This window comes from Biomphalaria glabrata, chromosome 11, assembly GCF_947242115.1.
Source record: "Biomphalaria glabrata chromosome 11, xgBioGlab47.1, whole genome shotgun sequence".
Lineage (NCBI taxonomy): Eukaryota > Metazoa > Mollusca > Gastropoda > Planorbidae > Biomphalaria > Biomphalaria glabrata.
In genome coordinates, this window is record NC_074721.1 from 4,367,912 (window position 1) to 4,393,125 (window position 25,214).

The window sequence follows — 25,214 nt, forward strand, 5'->3', positions numbered from 1 at the left end:
GTAAGGCTGTATTGACTGAAGGGGCGAATACATTAATATGCGCATCGTCTTCTAAGTCTAGATCTAATTGCTTCTCATTGGAATATTACAAAGTGTACTAAATCTATACATTCGCTTGACCAGGATTCTCTCTCGGAGAGAAGGGGGAACGGGTTGGGGTAAAAAAATGTTCTATTGTTTTGTAATTTAACATTCTTTAACATTTTTCAGAGAAAAACAATCACTTTATACGTTTTACAAAGGAGGTATTGTCTTTGTTTTAAAAAAGTATTTCAACAGTTTTTCTTGTTTGTTTTGTTTATGTTCTCCTTTGAGAGACGCTACTTTATTCTTCATCATTTCTATCAATTTGAATTTGTTTTCAACAATTTTTCATTCTCTTTAAGACTAGATAGTAGAATAGTTGTTTCTTGTTGTTGGCCATTTCCCGTGTTGGATGTAACAAAAATAATGTACATAAAAGATCATGGTTTCGTTTTACATGGCTTCATCGTTAGTGGGATTAAACCCACTTAGGGGACACCACTCGAGTCCTTTTTCACTCGAGCTCAAAGGGAAACAAAAATGAGAAATATGTTTCTGCTCCCATAACACCCAGACGTCCCCACTACTAAATCAATTCTGGTACCACAACAAGGGTTGGTATTTTGCTTGGTCTGCTAACTGGACATCAGTATCTACGAGAGGACGTGTGCGTATTGAGAGGAGGACATTTAAACCGAAGTTAATCGACCTGGAAATAAACTCCTTCCCATCCCCCTCTCATCTCAGAGTAGACAGAATAACAAAAAAAAGTAAGTCAGTCTTGATGGAACATTATATTCAGGGAGATACTAAACAAGAAATGATGACGTCATTAATTCCAAATTCGTACTCCGAATCGATCTACGATTTGATACAGACTGGAAGCTGGCTAGACTTATAAGTTTCTTGTTGTTGTTGTTTTTTTACATAGCAATCTGTCGTTGCAATTTCGTAGAATTAATGTTTCAGTATTTTTTGTTTCTTATTTATCGTGCAGGCTTATAAATAGAACCACCTTTTATGACATCATCATCTTTTGAGCTCTAACCTTCGCCGCGCGGGATGACGTTTAACGCATTAATACATCACGAGATGGGTTGGTTCACTTCTTAATGCTCTGCTGCCCAACCAGATTCAGTTTCCGTCCTCTCTCCGTGGTATCATGAAAAATGCTGTTGGTCAGTATATCATTACCTAGCTGTAGGCCTATGTCCTGACCGGTCAAACACTGGAGTGTGTTTGATTAAAATGTTAAGACCTACAAAAAGAGAGAATTTCATTGAGCAGGGGGGATAATTCCGAGATCAAATGATAAGATGTATTAGAGATAATTGAATATGGAGTATGGTGAATAAAAAATATAAGATAACATAATGGATTTAACATTTTTGTGTTGTTCAAAATAGTTGTCTTCGTTGATAATTTTATGTATGTATTTTTTTCACTATAAATTCTTTCTTCAGTATAAGAAAGTACACAAAGTTAAAGTGTTATATATCCACACACACACCTTCTTTACTGCATAAAGTACTTATATCACTATCAATGTATATGCCCTATTCTTCCTCTCTGTATGACTCCTCTACACTTCTCCCGCTCTCCGTATCTCTTTCTTTCTCTATCTTCTTCTGCTGCGATTTTATGTTCAATATTCAGATATACACAACCGATTGTGTGCTAAATATTCAGATAAACAAAACCTATTATATGTTAATGGTTAAGACGTATGACATACGTTAAATGTTAATTATAAGTTCAGTATATATATGCATAGAACGGCAACTGTATGCTACAACGCAAAGTATACATAGCAGAGCAAGGGTCGCATTAAAGGTGGGGTATTACATAATCTACTAACATCTTCAAACGGTGTACGCTATTCACAATAGATACATACACCATTATTTTCAAATACAAAAAATCTAATAAAATACTCAGAAAGATAAAGACACTTTCCACGATCCATATGCTAGAACAAACAATTACAAATGCTCTTTCTTCCCTAGTGCTATTAGCATGGAATGGGTTGCCTGTGTCAGCCAGGAAAACCTGCCACTTGGCAGAATTTAAGTCATTGGTTAACATGTATGACTAGATGCATTATGCGCAGGACGTAATCATCTTCGTTTTTTGAAGTAACGTCTGTATGGTATAAGATAAGATAAGATAAGATATATCTTGTGCTGAATTAAAGATCCTTCAAAATCTCCTCTTAAAGTTTCTTAAAAGTTCCACAAGAAACCAAATCGTCAACGTTGTAACAAAAAAAAAACTCTCCAAGCAAAATTTCTAAACTCTCCATCAACAACATGAAGTCTAACACCCGAAATTACAAGTGCTTTTATAATCTGCTAGAAACAGCAACAGAACTACTGCATAAACTAAAGACATATCTAGAATATACGAACCCTTTATAGAACTATCAATAACCCACATCCTCGGTGATAGACGACAGATCTATACCAAACAGTCAAATGTATTCCAGACCTCTCAATACAACACAGTTGGCGTGACAGATCGTCATGAATCACGTCCATTCATTCGCGTCCTGCTATCTGATTTATATGTCCACCGGTTAATTAAAAACCTTGACAACCAGTGATCAATTGAATGTTCTAGTTTCCTAAAAAAAAATATTCCTTTGTGTATTATAGTTGTAATGAATATTGACTAATTGCGTAGATACAAATCCCCATGCTATTAAAAAAATATTTTGTTTGCTATTATCATTAAAAACAATTTTAAATTATTCAAGTTTTTTTTTTAGAAAAATCATTTTGTATATTGGTAGTGATAGAGAGAATGATAGAGAGAAAGAAAGAGCGAAAGATTGAGAAAAAGAGAGAAAGAGAGACAGATAGAAAGAGACTGACAGAATTATATGTTAGTATTTTTTACCTCTTTCTCCCTCTCTCTTCTTCCATTTCTTTTTCCCCTTTTCTCTTATCTCCCTTGCTCCCGTTGTCCCCCCCCTCTCCTTCTCTTTCTATTCTTACGCGTGTCTCTGTGGCTATTTTTTTTTAACTGTGCACTTTTATCTTTTTGTGTGTGAGGCATCATAGTCAGTCTTTCATCTCTTCGTCTCTCTCTCTTTTTCTCTCTTTCTCTCTCTTTGTTTGACTATCGTTCCTGCGCTCTGAATTTATATATATATGCTTCTAATCCTTTGGGGGCTTAAAGTGAGAGCGAGTCCCTAAATACGAGGTTCACTCACTGATCATATCTGTAAACTTTCGTCATATGGGGGGGAGGGGGTCTTTGACAGCTCACATAACCAAATCACTCCACATTTCCCTGTTCTTAGCAAGATATCAAGAGAGAGGCCTGTCCATTCTTTTACGCTGTCCATCCAGCTTTTCTTCGGACGGCCCTTTCTTCATGCTCCCTCCACTGGACCTTGAAGAATTACCTTTGACAGTATCATGTCTTACAGTATAATCACACTTTCTATAAAAATCAAAAGCTTCAATTTCTGTCTCATCTACTTAATTCGAGGACGGTCACGTGAATCCAACACAATCCAGATTACCAAGACATCATATGAAACCTAGACCAACCAGCACCAAAAATACTTTTAAACAGCACAATCTTTACAAATTCACATTCACGGTTAGCTAACTATTGCTCGATTACTTCTAACTATTGCTCGATTACTTCTAACTATTGCTCAATTACTTCTAACTATTGCTCAATTACTTCTAACTATTGCTCAATTACTTCTAACTATTGCTCAATTACTTCTAACTATTGCTCAATTACTTCTAACTATTGCTCAATTACTTCTAACTATTGCTCAATTACTTCTAACTATTGCTCGATTACTTCTAACTATTGCTCGATTACTTCTAACTATTGCTAAATTACTTCTAACTATTGCTCGATTACTTCTAACTATTGCTCAATTACTTCTAACTATTGCTCAATTACTTCTAACTATTGCTCAATTACTTCTAACTATTGCTCGATTACTTCTAACTATTGCTCGATTACTTCTAACTATTGCTCAATTACTTCTAACTATTGCTCAATTACTTCTAACTATTGCTCGATTACTTCTAACTATTGCTCGATTACTTCTAACTATTGCTCGATTACTTCTAACTATTGCTCGATTACTTCTAACTATTGCTCAATTACTTCTAACTATTGCTCAATTACTTCTAACTATTGCTCGATTACTTCTAACTATTGCTCGATTACTTCTAACTATTGCTCGATTACTTCTAACTATTGCTCGATTACTTCTAACTATTGCTCGATTACTTCGTGTTTAGCAAGTTCTTCGAGCATCAGCAAGTTTCAAACACTCTACACACTGTTACTCAAACATCTCCAACTCGTACGTAAACTTTGCGTCTCTTCTTTACATCGATGTTTCTAGCTTGGACTGATTGCCTGGGAACATTGTCCAGTAATCTGTTTTCAAGAAGCAAAGTACTTAACAAGAAAAACAAATATGGACATCCCAAACAGTGAAGTGTCCGTCTAATTATAGAGCTGTAGTGACAAAACATTCTCTTTTAAAAAAAAAAGAAGATCAATGCAAAAAAGCGGAGGAACAGTTTCAGAAGAAATTCTTTTCAGGGCATTTTTTTTTTTTAACCGATGGGCGATTTAAAAAAAATATGCAATTCTGCGGTTTGCGTTTAACCGGAGTTTGCTGAAGAAAAATCAATACATTTATGTGAACTTGAGGGGCTTCACTAAAACATTATTGAACAGAGTTTACCGATAAAGATAAAAGCACAAACATTATGGGTCTGAATATGGAATCTAAAAACACACCTGTCATTTCCCCCCCCCCCTATCATGGTAAAACATCTCAGCTAATGGATTTACAGAGAGATCATTTTTAGCCCTTTCCTAAAGGAACCCTAAAATAAATAAATAAAAGTAAAGAAAATGACACACCACATTCTGTCATCAATGCGCACATCTTTTAGAAAGGTTTTAAAAAAAAAGATTACTAAAAAGAGTTTGTGTTACCACACGAACTCAAGTGCCCCCCTAAAGATACTTTCATAAGTGGGTCCTCAATAAGTGTGCACCGGATAGTAGCTCTATTCGCCACTTTTCACTATCCGGCCTAATTCGGCTAAGGCCGAATATCACTGCAGGATAGTTGGCCGGATAGTCAAAAGTACATTTCTACTAATAAACAAACTTGACGTGATTTTATATATGTCTGTTATGGAGTGTGTTGAAGTTAATATTTAAAATAAAAAAAAATGTTAGACATTATATGAATTTGAACCCAAAACCTTTTTATTACAAAGACAAAGCGTGTGAATATAAATAGAAAGGAAACACATCATTACAAATGCGCAGTACGTACATAACTGCAATGGCTGGCACATATTTTTACTTTGTCTTGGTATTTAAGTGGGTCAATCTACTATGTCACACTGACCAGGCGTCTGTCAAGCTGTGTGGGTATATCTCTAAAAGTAAAATGTTTTACATGTTTCGGATGTTCCTTCAGAGTTGAAGATAGTTTACTTCCTAGTCCAAACCTCCCGCAGGACGACGGGGATGGGAGCGGGCAGGGTTTGAACGCTGGACCATCGATAAATCTGAACGACAGTCCAGCGCGCAAACCGCACGACCAAACAGCCATCCAGGTAGAGATGAGCAACTCCCACCATCTTTTATTTGTTGAGTCCATAACATTTAATTTATAGATTGACACGTGACCAAGTTAAGCCAGGAAGGACGTAATGTCTGCATGTTGTGTAGTGAAGCGCCACCTACAGTGAAAGAAGTCAAAGGCTTGAATGGAAAAGAAAAACAACGACCAGACACGTTTCAAGACACAATAAGTGAAACAGCTTTCATGGTAAAACATTTTTTGTAGTGAATCATCCTTTGCAGTAAAACATTCTTTGCAGTGAAACATTATGATCTCGAGATGAAACGGTTTATGGTGAAAAATTGTAAAGTATTCTTTATAGTGAAACAGTCTATATAGTGAAACTGTCTGTATAGTGAAACAGTTTATCTTATCTTATATGATACAGACGTTACTTCAAAAAAGAAGATGATTACGTCCTACGCGTCATGCATTTAGTCATGCATATTAACCAATGACCTAAAATCCGCCAAGTCACTAGTTTTCCTGGCTAGTTCAGGCAACCCAGGAGTTCAGGAGTTTTTGTACAAATTTGTCCTAGCATATGGAACGAGAATTGTGCATTTATCTTTGTGTCTTTCTGAGTATTTTATTAAATTTTGTTTTTGTATTTGAAGATTATGGTTCAGTGTTTTGTGTATAATTGCTAGTTTACTTTTAAGTCTTCTCTCCTGAAGGTTTTCTAAATTTAGTAATTTTAATAAAGGTGTTACTCTAGTCAAATATGAATATTCGTTTGTTATGAATCTCACTGCTCTATTTTGTGTCTGTTCCAGTTTCTTAATGTTTTCTTGAGTTGAGGGGTCCCAAACAGAGGATGCATATTCTATTATTGGCACCACAATGAAACAGTCTATAGAATGAAACAGTCTATAGAATGAAACAGTCTATAGAATGAAACAATGTCTTAACAAACTATATACATTCAAACATAAAATGTATCAACTATATCATTATTTGTTTTTCAGAACTTATTATATTAAAAAGAAACACAATATTGCGATGTTTGACCTACGGCCTGCGGTTCTAATCCGGTCCTTGACATTTCGTTAATCGTCACTTCGAAACGTTTGCCCACAGCACTTCGTTAAGCTGCTGAGACGCGATTTCCTTGGATTCGGTATCATAAGTGACACGACCCGTAAAATGAGTATGGCCCCAAGGCCGAAAAAGTTTGGCCATAATCGACATAACATAATTGGAGAGGTCACACACACACACACACACACACACACACACACACAAAGATATGTCATTACGTCACTACTTTTTTACTTCAACTAAGTTGAATTTGTAAAAAAAATGGGACTTGGAATTGGTTATTTCACCTACAGAGCCCGCGTCACAAATGAGGGGTTTCAATCGAGACCATTCGCTATATCAGGCCTGAACTACGACGTCACAACCTGTGGGCAGTGTAGACCGTTAGCTCGTTGCTCTGACGTGGCAAGATGCTATTGGTCTCCACTGACCACAGGGTGCGATATTACAAGTCAGTGTTCAGGCTTTCTACGACGATATTGGTCTCCATTCATTATAGAATCACAATGGCAATCGAGACTCACACTGCGCTGCTAACCACTGCAAAAGAAAAAAAACAAACAACTTTATAGCCACATCAATAGGTCCTCGGGTCCTCAGGGCTCGCAAAGACCTTTCAGGAAACAAAGTCTGGTAAAGAAGAAGCGACAGAAAGAGAAAGCGATAGGAAGACAGCATTACAAAAAATAGACGGGCCTACTATGAAGATTATATTAAAATTAAAAGACAGAGAAATAGAGGACGACGATAGACAGATCATGTGTGGTGCCCCAAAGGTTAAATAGACTAAGGTGGTCACTAAGGGATAGATCACTTAGAATAGAAACAAGAATAAAATCAGCACAACATATACAGATTGGACCACATCGGGGTTTCATCATTTCGGTCCTAATAACCGGCTTGTCCTTTAAACTAACCGCGATACATCCTATAACTCGTTAAAAAATTTTTTGAACAAAGTTCAGACGCTCTGTAGGTAAATAATGACGTCATCGTGGCGACATTTTGTTGGCCGCTCCAGCAGAAGTGGCCACACTCGGTTCACACGTGAACGCCAAAATCGTTCTCGACTCTGTGTGAAAATGTCTGTTACTGTAAAGATGTTTTTGTCATTTTTATTTCTTCTTTTTTTTTCATCGTTAAATTTTTTTGTGTCTATGTCTAAGTAGACCAGGGGTTCTCAACCTGTGGATCGCGACCCCCTTGGGGGTCGATTGACGATTTGCCAGGGGTCGCCAAAGACCAATGAAAAAATGGATTGTTATTGTCTATTTTTCAATTGCTGTGTGTGTGCGGGGGAGGGGGGGGGGGTCGCGGCTAAGTGGGGGATTGTAAAAAAGGGTCGCAGACCATAAAAGGTTGAGAACCGCTGAAGTAGACAAAGACGTGGCCTCCGGGGATCTTGAGAACAAAGGAACTAGCAAAGCGACGTCAAACTTTTGCCTTTGACAGCTTGCGACTTAAACGAAAAAACAAAAAAAACAACAACAAAAAAAACGTTTTCTTTAATGATGTCCTTTAGGTTATTCTATACATTATTTTACCAATACTTCCCCACCGGCTACTGCTTCAGTTTTATTGATCATAATAGAATAGTAGATACCAGGAACAGTATTAGCGTAAAAGGGTATATTGTGATGTCCTAAACAAAGAAACTAAAATATCGTTGGCACGTTGGCATTATTATAGAGTACTTTTACAGCATTTGATTCTTTTTTTTTTTTTAACAAAGCTGATATCAACTCCCACAGGGCATGCTACTCTGCCTCATAGTGGCGCCCGGGTGGAAACGATCTTAGAAGGAAACGATTAGGCTTAAGGGTAGCAAAACAAGTCTCCCGCGGGGGTGCCTAAGGGGGTGCGAGAGCATCCTCATTGCACTGCGCGGAGTTGTAAAAAAGCTCCCACAACCTTGTCACAATCCAGGCGCTGTTCCTCAAGGGACCGTTACATAATAAATGGCGTGTCCCACACGGTTAGCCTGGTATAGAAAAGAAAAATGGTGGGGGTCTTAGTAGATCTATACGCGGCCTATTGCCGCGAGTGTGACCCACCCGCCAGACAAAACAGTGTACACTGTTTTCATACAGGCTGGTGAGAGGGAGCTATTGTTCACTTTTGCTGGCCTAGAGTTCCAAGAGCCGAAGGCTCAACTCTACCTGACAGTTTAAGAAGAAGAAGACTATCAACTCCTACTCTGGCTGTCTGGTACAAAGCTGATATCAACTCCTACTCTGGCTGTCTGGTACAAAGCTGATATCAACTCCTACTCTGGCTGTCTGGTACAAAGCTGATATCAACTCCTACTCTGACTGTCTGGTACAAAGCTGATATCAACTCCTACTCTGGCTGTCTGGTACAAATCTTGTACACGTTTTTTTTCTCTCCCACTTCCCATTCTCCGATGAAAATTTTTCTATCTCAAAGACAATACATGAATCAATACAAATTAAGCAGTGAGTTGATTAATGATTGCTGATGTATTACTTTTGTTTAAACGGAGATAAATCTTGGAATATTGAGTGCTAACAACAATCGCGTGTATTTTTCCGTTTTCGTATTTCTTTTATATGTTGCTTGTTTTTTAAATACAAATAGGTAGATAGATATATAGAAAGACAAACAGACAGACAGACGGACGGACGGACGGACGGACGGACACACACACACAGACAGACAGACAGACAGACAGACAGACAGACAGACAGACAGACAGACAGACAGACAGACAGACAGACAGACAGATAGATAGATAGATAGATAGATAGATAGATAGATAGATAGATAGATAGATAGATAGATAGATAGATAGATAAAAAAATAAGGCTAAAGTTATTAATACAATTTTGTTTTAAATACCAGAAATTTTTTTCTGCAATGCTTGAAAACAAATTAATTCCAATCAGCTCCACACTCAAAACAAATCTCACCTAGACTCTTTACTCAACAACACTAGGAAGAAATCCAAAGATGTGGTCGAAAGAAGTCAGTGTCAAACAGCTGGTCATTTCAAAGAAATATTAGTCTTCAACAAGGCAAAAAAACAACAACCTTAGAGAAGACACGTTCTGTGTGTGTGCGTGCGTGCGTTAGTATTTTTAATCGATAGCCTAATGTTCAATGACATTGATCGATGCCCACCTGTCAGACTGTTTGTAATTTAAATATACCCGATCTGGAAACTACTATATCATCAACGAAAAAAAAAATCCTAAGATAGTCATTAAAAGTCAGTTTAAAATAAACAAATATCTTTAAGGCATATTGAATTATTGTGTTTAATAATCAGTTTCAAGGGGATGTTATACACACACACACACACCCACATCATAACATTTTTAAGGCCTGCCTCAACTCATCTATCTGATGTCACGCATTTGGTTCTGTCCTGGAACTGTATAATCGAAAGCTATAACTCTTTTATAATCCAGTTTGACACTGTAGATATCTAGCGCAGACCCTAGTAAATTGCCTAAACCTCACACTTAAAAATTAGAGTATAGATTCTGGGGGATGACCAGGCAGAAATAAGACATGGAACTCTGCTGGCCAGATCTATTACAAACCGCTGGGGTGTGTATGTGTGTGTTTGTATGCCTGTCTGTCTGTCTGGGTAAAAGTTTGTAGGCCTACACGTTATTTCTCCGTAACCCAATCTCGGATCCAGCTGAAATTTCGCACATTTTTTTTTACCTGTTAACATAAGAATCAATAATAAAAAAAAATATAATAAATTAGTTAATTAACTATTGGTAATATTTTTTTTTTTTTTTTTGGTTTGGTATCTCGAACAAGGGAAAGAAATTGTACTTGACCAAAGAGGTGGTATATGCTGAATTAGTTCCCTTTATAGGTAGCCGCTCTAAAATGAAACAAACAATATATAACTATACAATCCTCTCTAGTCTTAAGTAACTCACTAGCAGAGTGGTTAGCACGTCGGCCCAAGGAGCTGTGAGCCCTAGTTCGAATTCAAGTCGTACCTTTTTTTTCCTCTCTGTAAATGCTTTTAAAAATCAATTACGGTAAAATCTACGCAGATATATCTCCCACCCCTCCCCGCTTTTTTTTTTTTTGTTCAACTGGTTCAGATAAGTGAAAGGACCGTAGCGTATTAAGATAGCCAAAAGTATAAAATATCGCTAACAAAAAAAATTGGTAAAAATATTCCTAATCGCACAGATTTATTAATGTTAGTCTAGATCTATTATAAATTTAATGAATGACTTATCAAAACTAATTTATTCAACCACACTAAATATAAGCTTGTATTTTTTTAAAGATTTTTTTTTTTTTTGAGTTCGCCTGTTATTGGTATAGAAGTAATGCTGAGTTGGACAATTGTAGTCAAACTGAATTTCTATTTATTTGGACCAATACAATTATCTTATCTTAGTAGGTGACGCTTGTGTTTGTAAAGTCTTCTCTTTGTACGTATAGATTTCGTGGCAAGTATCGAAAATCTACATATATAGAGTTCGCAGAACCAAATCCAATTTAGAATATTGATAAATTCAAAAAAACGCAAACTTGAACTAGAGAACAAATAAGCACATTAAATCCTTGTAATAAAATAACAGAATAGAAATAAGTCATAAGCATGAATCCTAGATTTTCCAAGTGTGGCCCTAACCCAAACCCAATAATTCGTTTCTCAATGAAAATCTTCAACTGTCAAATTTCTAGGAAAATTGTTGGTACGAATATGAAAATCTATATACAGGTTTTCTAATACGAAGGCTCTACATAGTTATAAATTGAATTGAGGTACTGTACAAAAAAAAAATTTAAATGTTTTGATTCTTTAGTTTTATAGCTGTTAATTAATGACATTGTATGTTGTTGTTTTTTTAAATCTTTGATTCACTGAGTAAATAAGAAGTTAGGTACAATAGGAAGTTAGGTACAATTGTGACACAAACTTACATTTTAAAATCGTCTCTATACATATGAGTATAGCCCCCTCTCCAGTTTACTAAACAAGCTTTATAAAAATAGAACTTGTAATTAAATCTACAAAATAAATAACGTAACAGAAGAGTTCTTCTTAAAGTTACTAAATGCTTATTGAATAGGGCATCAATCTTCTTTATAAACATCGCCGGCCTTACGTGATTTGAGGCTTAAGGTGAAGTGAAATTGCAGGCCACAAATAAACTAGAAAAATAATAGTAAACAGCGAAAAAATAAAATTACGCAATTTATTTTAAAACCTAGTGTTCTCCAACTATAAAATTGGGGACAAGTTTGGCTATTTCTGTGCGAGGCCCCAGCCAATTGAAGGTCTAAGGCGCTGCCTAGCAGGCTATGCAATAAGCTTAGTACCAGCTGTTACTATATATGTATTAACTAGGGCATACATCTACTAAATAAGCCTTCTAATGAAGAAGTGAAACAGATCTGCAGGCGCCACGTTCAAATATAAGACTCACCGCATACAGGCGACCTGTAACCATTTTAAATGAGCTAATCTTTAACACTTTTAGGCTGTTCGTCTGATCGGTCTATGTGGTAATGGAGATAAATGTTTGCCAGACGTGAACCAGAGTCACCGGCCTGCGCCCGTTAAATGTACAGCGATGGCATGCTGGCGGTTTGCTGTCTCTATGGTTTTTGTCTCGTCTAATTGTTGCTTTTATTTGAGGGACGTTGTTCCTGTACGCCTTTTCTTATTAGAAAAAAAAAACAAGAAATTTTGATTTTAATATTATAATTTAAAAACAAAAGAAAAAATTTACCCTCCCCAAAAAAATAAAAGAGGGGTGGGGGAGAGAACTCTGTCAGTGCGTAGGCCATGGTATTCTAGCACCAATGTTTAGTAGGTGCACAATTTTTGAACGCACTTTCTTTTTGTTGCCTTGTTTTTAGGCTTATGGAAGTTTTCTTTTGTTGTTGTTATGTTAGTGTAACGTTTCTTTCGACTGTGTAATTAATTATTGGTGATTAATTATTTTGTTTGATTTCGAAATAAGGGGAATAAATGTTACCTAATGAGAGACGCGGTTGTATATATGAATTTAATCCCCTTAGTACTATTTGACACTTTATCTTCCCACTTCCCATTCTATGATCAAATTGAAATTTTGTATAATTATTCATAATTCATAAGTATTCATAGTCGATGACAATTTACGAATCAATCCAAAAATTTAACCAATCGTTTAGTACTTATTAATTAATTGTGTTTTAAATGGCAGAAAGGGAGCTAAACCCTGCAATTTTCAGTAAATAGCAGTAATTAGCGATGCTTTCTTTTACATGATCATTGTTTTAAAAAGTATTTTTTTTTCTATTGTTTGTTTACGTGTGATGAAAATGGTTTCACTGACGGAGAGGTTAGTGAACTTGTATCGGGGCTCTAATTTGTTTATTGAGTTTATACGTTTTAAGCTTCATGTTGAGTTTACTTAGATACATTAATTTCTGAATTTAATTTAGACTGTGTGCTTTTTTGTAAGGTGGGCAGACAATCACAGAGAGGAAACGCTTTTGGAATAGAAGCACTTCTATTTAGGAGAAGAAGGCATATGGCTGGAAATTCAGTGAACACGTTTAGTCTCTAATCACTCAAGACTCTTGTAACAACTCTTCAAAGTCAATGAGATTAATTCCCCTTCCTCTACTTCAACCATTATATAGACGTATGACTGTTACGTAATTCAGACTGTGATTTTTATAATGCACATTCATTAAGAGTTTAACCAATTCTGGAACAGATTTTGACTACCATTTGTTAAATTTCTGGACTATCAATTGTAGCGCCCTATACATAGGCAGATGCTTTAAATGATTGTAAAATGATCGATCAATATTCTGTAAATAAGTATGAATAGTTCACTGGCCTATAAGTTAAAAATATTGATAGATAGATAGACACACAATTGACAATAGACTACTTAGATCTAATATATGTAAAACAGAAATATAAGTGTCAGAGGCTTTCGAAATTACACTTCATTAAACGACAATAAAGTTTTGCCTTGCAGGAATGTTCTTAGAACAGTTATTTCTATCCACCTAGAGTTTCGCAGTTTGAAATTTGACCTTTTGTCTGAAATAATCTTTTCCTTTTAACTTGATAAACGATTAATTTTTTTTTCTTTGCAACAATTCTTAAAAAAAACAAAAAGAATGGATAGACTCGTTAGCTCTGTTCTATAGTTTCCTTGGTCCATGTGTGTAAAGACAACGGATTGTTCATTGATTTGGATCCCAGGCTTTGTCCACATCTCCCAGTATTTGCCTACGTGTCAATTAATCCAGTGTCTGCTCCGTAGGGAGGCAGCAGTCTCTCAAACGTAGCCCTAACATTATTGGGCGGTTAGGAGAAAGGTTCCCATCGCATAATACAATGGAAGACTTAAATTGTAACGCTAAAGCAGGTCATTCAAACATGAGCTACACTTTACATACACTACCGGGGATACGCACAAAGGGATTGACTATTGTCAGCCCCAGACAAAGGGCCCCTGAGCTCTATTTCTTGCAGACATTCGTAAACATTCTATTTTGTGCTTGATACAATTTCGTTTTTTTTTTTTTTTTGGCAGAGAGCTCTTATGACTAAGGTCCATGAAAAAAGCCAATAGCCCTCTAAAATTTTCAAACAGAAGTCTGATGTAATCTTAGAGTGTCCAGCCGAGACCAATCGTCATAGAAGGTATGAACACTGCCCTTAAACGTCGTAACCTGTGGGCTTTAGAGCTATTGGTCTAAACAGCCCACAGGTTAAGACGTTGAAGGTCAGTGTTGAGGCCTACTATAAAAAATGGTCTCGGTCCAACATAGAATCAGAACGAAGCTCTTGAGATCATTGCAATGGCTTTCTACCACTAGAAATGAATGATAGAGAGTCAAACTCTTTAAAGCACCACTCAAACGAAAGCTCTCTCAAACGTTTTATAGGCTTCCTTTGATGAAATCAAGTCTCTTTTTCATCTCCATCAAGTGCAATGCACTCGGTTCCAAATAAGGAAGTCAGGTGATTGTAAGGTTTTCGTGGTTTGACATACAGTCAACTATTTACATTTTTCTAAAACTTTATCACGAGAGCGCCACTGACCAGATAATGCTGATAAACTTCATAAACATGCGGCGCAATCGGAGCTCAACCCTAATAGGTACAGACACAGCCGTAGACTACGACATAATTACAGACAATAACATTGGATGTCTGTGTCTGAAAGCTTCTAGTCTGTCGGCTGCCTAATCGTCGCATCATAAACTAGACTCCCTAACACACAACAACATATTAAAATAAAACAATAAACTTATACAAATCACAAACATCTACACAAAAAAACATACAGTTATACACACACACACACACCATCGCCTACACACAGATACACCAGTAACACTGAAGTGTTAAATCTAAACTGTTTGGCATGAAAAAAATGAAGCTCTGATACTGGGATCAATAGCCTCAGTCCCTGGCCGTAACTGTCCATTGATTAATGTAGCAAGGTTATGAAGCTACGCTTGCTCCTGATAACTCTCTCGGTAAATTAGACCGATCACAGTTGGGTTTATCTAAACAAAAGCTGTGACAGAACAACCGCAGCCTTGAGGTCCAGAAAAAAAAAAAGCAATATTACCAAAAAACTTTTTTTTTAAATTGGAAAATCCCTCTCTAATGCTTTTTGCTGTAATGGACGGTTTTGGATTTTTTTATATTTGATATGAATTAAAAAATGTATTTGATATTCTTAATAAAGTGGTCATTTTTTAGAGACGTAAACTCAAACGGTACAGGGTCCTTCAGGACTCGCAAAGATCTTCCTTCAGGGAACAGTACCAGGAAGAATAAGAAGAGGAAGACAGAGAAAGCGATGGGAAGATGACATCAACGAACCGACGGGCCTGTCAGTGAATGAAATTGTATCCAAGACAAAGGAAAGAAAGTTATGGTGGAGACAGATGGTTAACAGATCTTGTGTGGTGCACCAACGGTCCAACGAACTAGGGATAGGTATAGGTGAAGATGAAGGTGAAGCTAATTTTGTATGAAGGAATACTAACTGGCCTCTCTTTCATTAGAGCAAATAACACCTGTATCTGCATTAAATGTAGAAAGCAGTGTTTAAATAGAGCACTGCATTCACATCTAGGAATGATTCTACGAGATGAAACAGTCAATCTACGAGATAAATATTATTCATTCTATGAGATTAAAGATTCTAAGACTGAAGGAGATCAAGGTAACCACATTTTTTAGCCGAAAGAAATGACCGCATTATTTTGAAATATTCTAGATCAAAACCTAAAAGTGTGACAGTCGTCCCGGATGTCTCAGCTCATCTGTCCCTCATCTATTAAAAAATTGTGCACCTAATAAACATGGGTGCTGGGGCAGTACCCGCAACCAAATCTCTTCATTGTTACCGACCAGAAGCTGTTCGTAGCTGGATATCAAGAGAGAGGCTGATTCATACTTGTACCTGATCCCTAGTGCTTTCCATTGAATGCCCCTTTCATTGAATGCCCCTTTCATTGAATGCCCCTTTCATTGAATGCCCCTTCCATTGAATGCCCCTTCCATTGAATGCCCCTTTCATTGAATGCCCCTTCCATTGAATGCCCCTTTCATTGAATGCCCCTTCCATTGAATGCCCCTTTCATTGAATGCCCCTTCCATTGAATGCCACTTCCATTGAATGACCCTTCCATTGAATGACCCTTCCATTGAATGCCCCTTCCATTGAATGCCCCTTCCATTGAATGACCCTTCCATTGAATGACCCTTCCTTTCGCCAGTGAGTCGTATATATGTCTGTATGGATTTTGAGGAACCCCGACCCCTGAGTCAACCCAATTCTAATGGTTACCTGACTTTAGTAAAGAAAATTAAATGAGGTTAGTCATTGTGCTGACCACATGACAACCTGCTCGTTAACCGCTGGCCTTAACATCATCTGCCCTATAGATAGCAAGATATGAAAGGGGAACTTTACTTTCTATTTTAGATAGATAGATAGATAGATAGATAGATAGATAGATAGATAGATGTATAGATGGATAGATGGATAGATGGATAGATGGATGGATGGATGGATGGATGGATGGATAGATAGATAGATAGATAGATAGATAGATAGATAGATAGATAGATAGATAGATAGATAGATAGATAGATAGATAGATGAGAGAGAGAGAGAGAGAGAGAGAGAGAAGAAAGTTCTATTTTTTTGTTTAACAAGTAACCATTTTCCTATTATTTTGTTTTACATGTTTCGGAAGTTCCTCGATGATAGAAGATAATTCAATTCTAGACTTATGCTACATTGAACTGAATACAATGTGAAAAATTAAGTTTTTTTTTGTTTTTGTTTTCTTTGTTTTTCTTTGAATATAGTGTTCGTTAAGCCTGAACTGCTTGAACCTCAGCATTTTATCTCCTAATGAATTGACATCCCTAAGAATGATGGGACACTATTAGCTGTGTTATTCCCCCCCCCCCCCAACAATCCCATCATACCAGTTGGTGCCAAATGTAATGCACGTGTTCTTTTTTTTTTTTGGATCACACCCGCAAGGTCAAAAGGAGAACAATGAGGAGGCATGATTTACCATCCATCAAGCTCCGTGAATTTAAGTTCCTAGGATTGTGTCTGTACAAAGAAACTTAATTCCGAGCGACTGTCACTTGTCTCGCCTCCAATATGAATGAAAGATCAAAGAGATATTGTTAATAATAATAATAAGGCTTGTCTTCGAGTCCGAAGATAATTGAGGAATGCAGTATTTATCGAGGCTACGCAGCCCCAGCTGTGACCTACATATTTTGCCACAACCAGGGCAAGCATAACCATTGTCCGCCGATGGTCGATTAAGATTTTCTTTTCGCAGTCTGCGTCTGTCCTCGGCAGCGGGTTTTCTATTAGTCATAAATGTGTATCCTGCGGCCTTTGTGAGTGACCTCCAGCTGTCTCGTTCTGAGGCCGCATACAACCAAGTGCTCTCTTCTATATCAGCTAAGGCAAGTTGGCGCCAAACTCAATCGTGCGGAACAGGCCGTCCTAGCCTAGTTCCGAGTCGGTCACTGTCCAGTTCGTGCTTACTTCGGACAGCTTCGAGAAAACTTCGACACACGGTGTCGCCACTGCATCGAGGACGTCGAGACAATAGAGCCCATTCTTTATGAATGTCGAGTTCTTTACGAAAGACGATCGGGACAAGGATTTGATAGAGAGAGAGAGAGAGAGAGAGATGGTTTGGGTGCGGCATTAGAGATGTCCTTGTACGGGGACAAGGCGACCTCAAAACTCACTGCCCGGGTCCTTTTGCGTGCTCTAAGGGAGTAATTCTCAGCCATGGTTTGCTAACAATGGGGTTTCTGATTTGGTCTTTAATTCGTTTTCTTGGGGCACCTCTGTTACGTCGACCACCTAATGTTTAATACTTGTTTTGTATTAGTAAGGAATTGTATATAGTGTATTCTTGCACAGACTCAAACAATTATTGCATTATTATTGTCAGATAAAACATCGATCCAGCAGTTGTTACACAGCGTGACAGAATGTGTATGAATTAATCTCAGGATTGAACTCGGTAGCAATTTACAAAAAAAGTGTTTATTAATTATACATAGAATATAATTAAAATCAATGAACTGTAATTTGCAAGTCTGAGCTAAACTACATTCATTGTAAGAGCCTGATAATACGCAACAGTGTCTCAGGTTTCCAATGGTATATTTTACATCAAAAAAAAAATCGGCTAGTAGTTTTGTTTTATTTCATTATAGCGTGGCGCATACGTATGACATACGCCAACATAATGAGCCAACTAAATGGACAAGACCCAACTAAACGGGCAAGAGCCAACTAGCTGGACAAGAGCCAACGAAATGATTATGACCGAAGTAATTAGTCAAGAGCCAATTAAATGCTGAGCAGAAAACTAGAACGGACATGAGCCAATTAATTAGTCATGAGCCAGCTAACTAGGTAAGAGCCAACTAAATAAACAAGGCCAAGTAACTAGACAAGAGCCAAGTAACTAGAAAAGAGCCAAGTAACTAGAAAAGAGCCAAGTAACTAAAAAGAGCCAACTAACTAAAAAGAGCCAAGTAACTAAAAAGAGCCAACTAACTAAAAAGAGCCAAGTAATTAGAAAAGAGCCAAGTAACTATAAAAGAGCCAACTAACTAAAAAGAGCCAAGTAACTAAAAAGAGCCAAGTAACTAGAAAAGAGCCAAGTAACTAAAAAGAGCCAACTAACTAAAAAGAGCCAAGTAACTAGAAAAGAGCCAAGTAACTAAAAAGAGCCAACTAACTAAAAAGAGCCAAGTAACTAGAAAAGAGCCAAGTAACTAGAAAAGAGCCAAGTAACTAGAAAAGAGCCAACTAACTAAAAAGAGCCAAGTAACTAAAAAGAGCCAACTAACTAAAAAGAGCCAAGTAACTAGAAAAGAGCCAAATAACTAAAAAGAGCCAAGTAATTAGAAAAGAGCCAAGTAAATATAAAAGAGCCAACTAACTAAAAAGAGCCAAGTAACTAGAAAAGAGCCAAGTAACTAGAAAAGAGCCAAGTAACTAGAAAAGAGCCAAGTAACTAGAAAAGAGCCAAGTAATTAAAAAGAGCCAACTAACTAAAAAGAGCCAAGTAACTAGAAAAGAGCCAAGTAACTAAAAAGAGCCAAGTAATTAGAAAAGAGCCAAGTAACTATAAAAGAGCCAACTAACTAAAAAGAGCCAAGTAATTAAAAAGAGCCAAGTAATTAGAAAAGAGCCAACTAACTAAAAAGAGCCAACTAACTAAAAAGAGCCAAGTAACTAGAAAAGAGCCAAGTAACTAGAAAAGAGCCAAGAAAAGACCCATATATCTCAATACTATAAGATTTGATTCCCTTTTTTGTATGAAACATATTTAACTAATAACCACTTATCAATTAATTAATTAATTAATTTGATGTAATCATGCTTTCATAGGGACAATATCCGTACACACAAAGTTTCAACTTGATCCTAGAATGGAAAGTGATAGAAATAACGTGTACAAAATTTGTACCAGACAGACAGACAGACGGATATAAAGGTTATTAAAAGAGATAGGATGAAACTCTAGGTTTAGCAAATCAAAAATCTAACTGTGAAACTCAATATTTGACGTTGAAAAATATACTTCAGAATCATGAGGAACATTGAGATGCGACGCCAGTGATTTAAACACACAACTGTTAGTTATTTGGGAATGTGAGCTTTTCCCAATAATGGTTTCTCAACATATTGATCATTTAATACAGTTACAACAGAACAACAGTTAATAAGTGATGAAGCGTCTCCCAATCATAATGCAAATAGGCACTCTCAATATTTCAATATTCCCGAATAACGGGGAATTTCGATATGGTCGTAAGTATATTTAATTTCTACAAATAAAGCTTGAGTTTTTTTTATAAAGAATTTTCGGTCTTTCACTCTGAACATGCAGTATAAAAAGGGACTCGCAAAGTCCTTCCTTCAAGGTACAGTACCAGGGAAAAGAAGGAGAGGCAGACAGAGAAAGCGATGGGAAGACAACATAAAAGAATGGACGGACCTGTCACTGAAAGACGTTCTCTCCAAGGCAAAGAACAAAGAGAGGAATGGAGAAAGACCGTCGACAAATCTTGTCTGGTGCCCCAACGGTCCAACAGACTAAGGCAGGGGTTCTTAACCTGTGGGTCGCGACCCATTTGGGGGTCGATTGACGATTTACCAGGGGTCGCCTAAGACCATCAAAATGTGGAATGTTATTGGTTACTCTTCTATTGCTGTATGTGTGAGGGTGGGTGGGGGTCGCGGCAGAGTGGGGGATTGTAAATAGGGGTCGCCGAGCTTAAAAGGTTGAGAACCGCTGGACTAAGGGATAGGAGAAGGTGATACAGAAAAGTGTTCTTTGACTGGAGAAACTAAAATAGTAGTTTACAACCTCTGACCTTTTATTGCACTGGTTATGATTGGAGAAAGGAATAAAGAGGAAATGCAATAGACCAAGAGAACATTACGATTTTTAAACCCATTAGCAGAAGTGTATAGATAGCTTAAATGGCATACATTTATTGGGTTCTCATAATCTGGCTTATATAAGTCACAGATACAAACTTTAAAGACTATTTCAAACTGATTGCGAAAGCTTCATTTTCGTTACAAGAAGGAAAGACACATTAATAACATATATCAACGAAATCTAAGTCATAACATACACCTAGATCAAATTGATGTTTAAAACAGTTACCCGATTGTAAAAAGAGGCGAAATATTATTCATTTTTGCACGACCGTACCAGAGATTAAGTAGAGCTGAACAAATGTCTTAAATTTAGCTATCTATTAATTACCATAAATATACAAATACCCTTCATAAGCATACTACAATGCTGTGTTACCTCAATCTTGGGTAGACGACAAGCTAACATCTGGTACGGGTCTGTCAACTTGTTGAAGCTTCTGTATTAGTGATTTGAGGAAGCGTTATAGTAATAAAGTCCCTTTGGAACTTTGAGTCTGTATACAATGGCGTGGGACTTATGACTGAGTGATGTACACGAACTGTTGTTTTTTTGTGTGTTGATTAGCCCCCCTTGTGGTGCTTAAAAACAGCTTTAGGAATTCAAACACACCAAAAAATAACAACATTTATATTTCTTGGAACCTCTGGGCTTCCATAGGAAATATAAGGACAGATCCTTCCGAAAGAATCCCAATACCTTCGTTCGTCTACAACAGAGGACAATGATGGTCAAGTTTGGACAGTTTATGAACAAAATTAACGTGACCTGTTGTGTAAACAGTAAAATTACGTTAGTGTCTTATGTGTTGTTGGCAATGTCATCTCTTCAGCACTGAATTTTTTTAAAAAAAGTGTATTTGATTATAAACTATATACATCTTCTCAATAACCTTGACTGTATTATATGGCCTGGACCTTGATGCCTTTACCTGTTTGTCTTGTGTGTTATTTAAATAAAAGTATAATCTGAATAAACCACATTAACAAAAAGCCAATAAAATAGGCAGAAGGGCCCAAAATGAGGTAAAGAAGAGAAGCCCAAGGATTCCTACGATGACGAAGCTAAAATTGAATAGCACAAATGTTGAGGTTTCATATTAGAAAAAAAAAGACTTTTATTTTATTATTGAGACAACTAGATAATATGTAACAAACACAATACTTGGAAAGATGTAAAAAGAAAGGATTAAAATATTCATAAAAAACTTAAAAAAAAATAAAACAAGACCATATCTCTAAATAGTGTAAAATGTATTTCCATTTTCCGATATCAAAGAAAATAATTAATTGTCACTAATTAATTGAAAAATTAGTTATCTTTTCTTATAGATTTATGTTTGGTTAGGTGCATTAAATAATTGTGTAGTCTAAACGTGATCCGTGATTGGGTGTGGGAGAAATAACGTGTATAGGAACCAAACACTACATATTTAGCCATATCTGTGCATATTTTGGGTATTAAACTAAAAATTTATTTAACCAGTAATTAATTGAATTATTGGTTGATTTTTAGAAAAACGATTCATGCCTTGTCTATGCCAATGAGTAATTTTGCAAACTTTCAATTTGATGGAGCAGAACAGGTGTGGTAGAGGTAACGTACGCACACTTTTTTTTTTATCAGAGAGACATAGTGAGTTGATGTAAGGTTTGTACAAACAAAATGCACACACAAACACAATAACGGCTTTTCTTTAAGGGGAGGTATCCCTGAAAATCTTATTTTTGTTATTTCTGAAGCTAGGCCTTTGAAATTTGTTATGGTAACATATAATGATATTCTAAAATAAATAATGCTAAAAAAAAAGTTTTTTTGAATAATGGTTGCCATGGTAACGGCGGCCATATTGTTTATTGTATACAAATTAAAAATCTGAATTTTGTAAAAACTATTGATCAGAAATACATGAAATTAAATTAAAAGATAAGAAAATAGGATCCTTTAAATTGGTACAACGTCAGAATTAAAGTTTTAAGTATGTTAAATTTTTTTCAATTTTTTTAATTTTTAGTATTTTCTAGACCTAAAAAAACAGGATAATTATTAATTAAAAATACTTTTAAAAAAAAAGTAAATAAAATATTGAAAAAAAATCATTGTACGAGTAAAGTTAATGATGTCCTTAAGAAGCGTTTCAAATTTCATCAAAATCTATCAAGTAGTTTAGGAGAAATTCCTAGTAAAGCACAATGACATGTGCAAAAACTAACATTTTGAGAAAAATGAGTTTGAAGTATAAATTTTATTAAGATTTTGTCTCATAGCCCTTACAAAAACATTGAAAAAACATGTTTTAGACACAGATTTAAGCAATAAAAATGATTGTAATGTAGAGAAAAATAATTGATCTACTTAATTATGTTATTAGTTAAAAATCGATATCCTAGACCTAAACCTCAATTTTCTCTAGGGAATAAGGGAGCCGCTCTAACAATCTAGTGGGTTGCTCCAAATAACTTGAAAGTTGCTCCAAATAACAAGAGGGTTGCTCCAAATAACTAGAGGGTTGCTCCAAATAACTAGAGTGTTGCTACAAATAACTAGAGGGTTGCTAGAAATAACTTGAGGGTTGCTAGAAATAACTTGAGGGTTGCTAGAAATAACTTGAGGGTTGCTAGAAATAACTTGAGGGTTGCTAGAAATAACTTGAGGGTTGCTAGAAATAACTTGAGGGTTGCTAGAAATAACTTGAGGGTTGCTAGAAATAACTTGAGGGTTGCTAGAAATAACTAGAGGGTTGCTACAAATAACTAGAGGGTTGCTACAAATAACTTGAGGGTTGCTACAAATAACTAGAGGGTTGCTACAACGATCAACCCCTTCACATTCCCCTTTCACGTACCCATTGGGCAGTTGGGTGGACTCTGTGGCGCCCTAGAAGGGCCGAAACAAAAAAAAAACTCAAACTTCACCAAGATTCGAACTCTTGACCACACGGATCGAAAGCCAAGCGCTTAACCACTAAGCCGCCGCACCCCTTAATAGTTCTATTACGAGATTCAAAACGTTGCAATTCACCCAGATAGTCTCACATTTTATAACTTTTGAAGTTATCTAGCAATCTTCTTGATTACCTCCCTTCAAATGTATTCATAAATTTGTATTTCCTTCAATGTTAAGTACAAGACGGACACACCTCTTGAAAACACTTTATGATTATTCTGCACTAATAAGGCATCGTTTTATATTTCGAAGATTAAGGATGAGTATAGTATTTCACGAAACATTACTGACCCAGTTTCGAACCTCGGTTGTCTGTTGAGGGTCTATGTACATTTTCTTTTCAAGACAGGTTATGTAAAACACTCGTGGCATCTAGCGGGCCCTAAGTTTTTATTGTGGCTATTGAATTGCGCGGAGACCAATACCACTCAACAACTGTGGCTGAGAAGTCTAAGACGGCAGTGGGCAACAGATGGCTGTAGGTGTTACGTCGGAGCTGTCATCTCCTAGACTGACTAAGGCCAGGACTATAGAGCCAAGTCTGCCCCTAGGCAACGAAGACAATTTCGTATAGCCTCTCAATAGTTATAATAAGGTTTGAGCTTAGAACAGAACTAGACTAGTGGAGCAGACTTAGTTATACGATGCGCGATGTATTGCTGAGTATATTGCCATACGGGAGTGAAAAACTGAGTTCTTTAAAGATTAAATCTATTGCCAGTAAGTTTGCCGACATTGACCCAAAAAAAAATGAACTAGCTCTAGAGAAGTGTAGTTACCAGTCGTTACCAGGTAGAGAGTTAAACCGTTGTAGGTGTAATGTATCTTAACTAATAAAACATCAAATTACTTGAATAACTGTCTTTTGTGAACCAACGAAATAGAACTTTATTTATAATATTGACAAGATCAAGTTGAAATGAGATAAAATAAATAAAAGAGACTGTAGTAATATTTTTTTAACAATCTCTAAGTTACTACAATAACACAACCTTTCAGTCTCACGTTCTGGAGTTGTCTCTCCTAAGACCAAATGACGACAATGCCACGTATCTTGCATCATTCACAACCAATCGCTAACCTCTTTTCCCACCGTCACCATAGAAACACACACACACTCCGTAACGAGTAGCGAAGCCACCATTCTTGTTTTCATTTCAAATACTTTGTGTACATTTGATAACAAAAAAAAAAAGTCAAATCACAGAGCAATAAAACGAATCAAACATTCCAGCGGCCATCTTGGTTGACTCGCATGATAAATACATCTTCCATGCTTACTGCGTGCTCAGTGCGTTATGGTCCCAATCACTTTTTAAAGAAGGTTTCGAGAAGAGTCGGGTTGGCTACCTGAATAGCTTGGCTACATACCTTTGATAGGTATCCATACGATCTAAGACTCACGATCTAAGACTCTGATCACTTAGTAAAATGTACACCTTTTGCATCAGTTCTTGAATAATGAAATGCACCTTGATGTTTAAGTGTGTGCGTATGGGGAGGGGCGCGGGGATGGAGGTGTGGTAGCTGAGAGATTGATTGGCTCAGTTGGAGACTAACTTATCTCACAATGTTTAGAATG

At 36.6% G+C, this 25,214-nt stretch overlaps 1 protein-coding gene across 8 annotated transcripts in view; it reads right to left on the reverse strand.

The window, feature by feature from the left end:
• LOC106058871 (probable G-protein coupled receptor B0563.6) overlaps positions 1 to 25,214 on the reverse strand; it is a 253,609-nt gene that overhangs the window by 117,546 nt on the left and 110,849 nt on the right. For 2 of the 8 annotated variants that reach the window (XM_056003978.1, XM_056003973.1), the window contains exon 1: positions 9,554 to 9,731. The exons of the other annotated variants lie outside the window; for them this stretch is intronic. The gene's annotated coding sequence lies outside the window, so the exon portion shown is untranslated. Of the gene's footprint in view, positions 1 to 9,553; positions 9,732 to 25,214 lie in introns of those variants that run through there. 8 annotated transcript variants of the gene reach the window in all.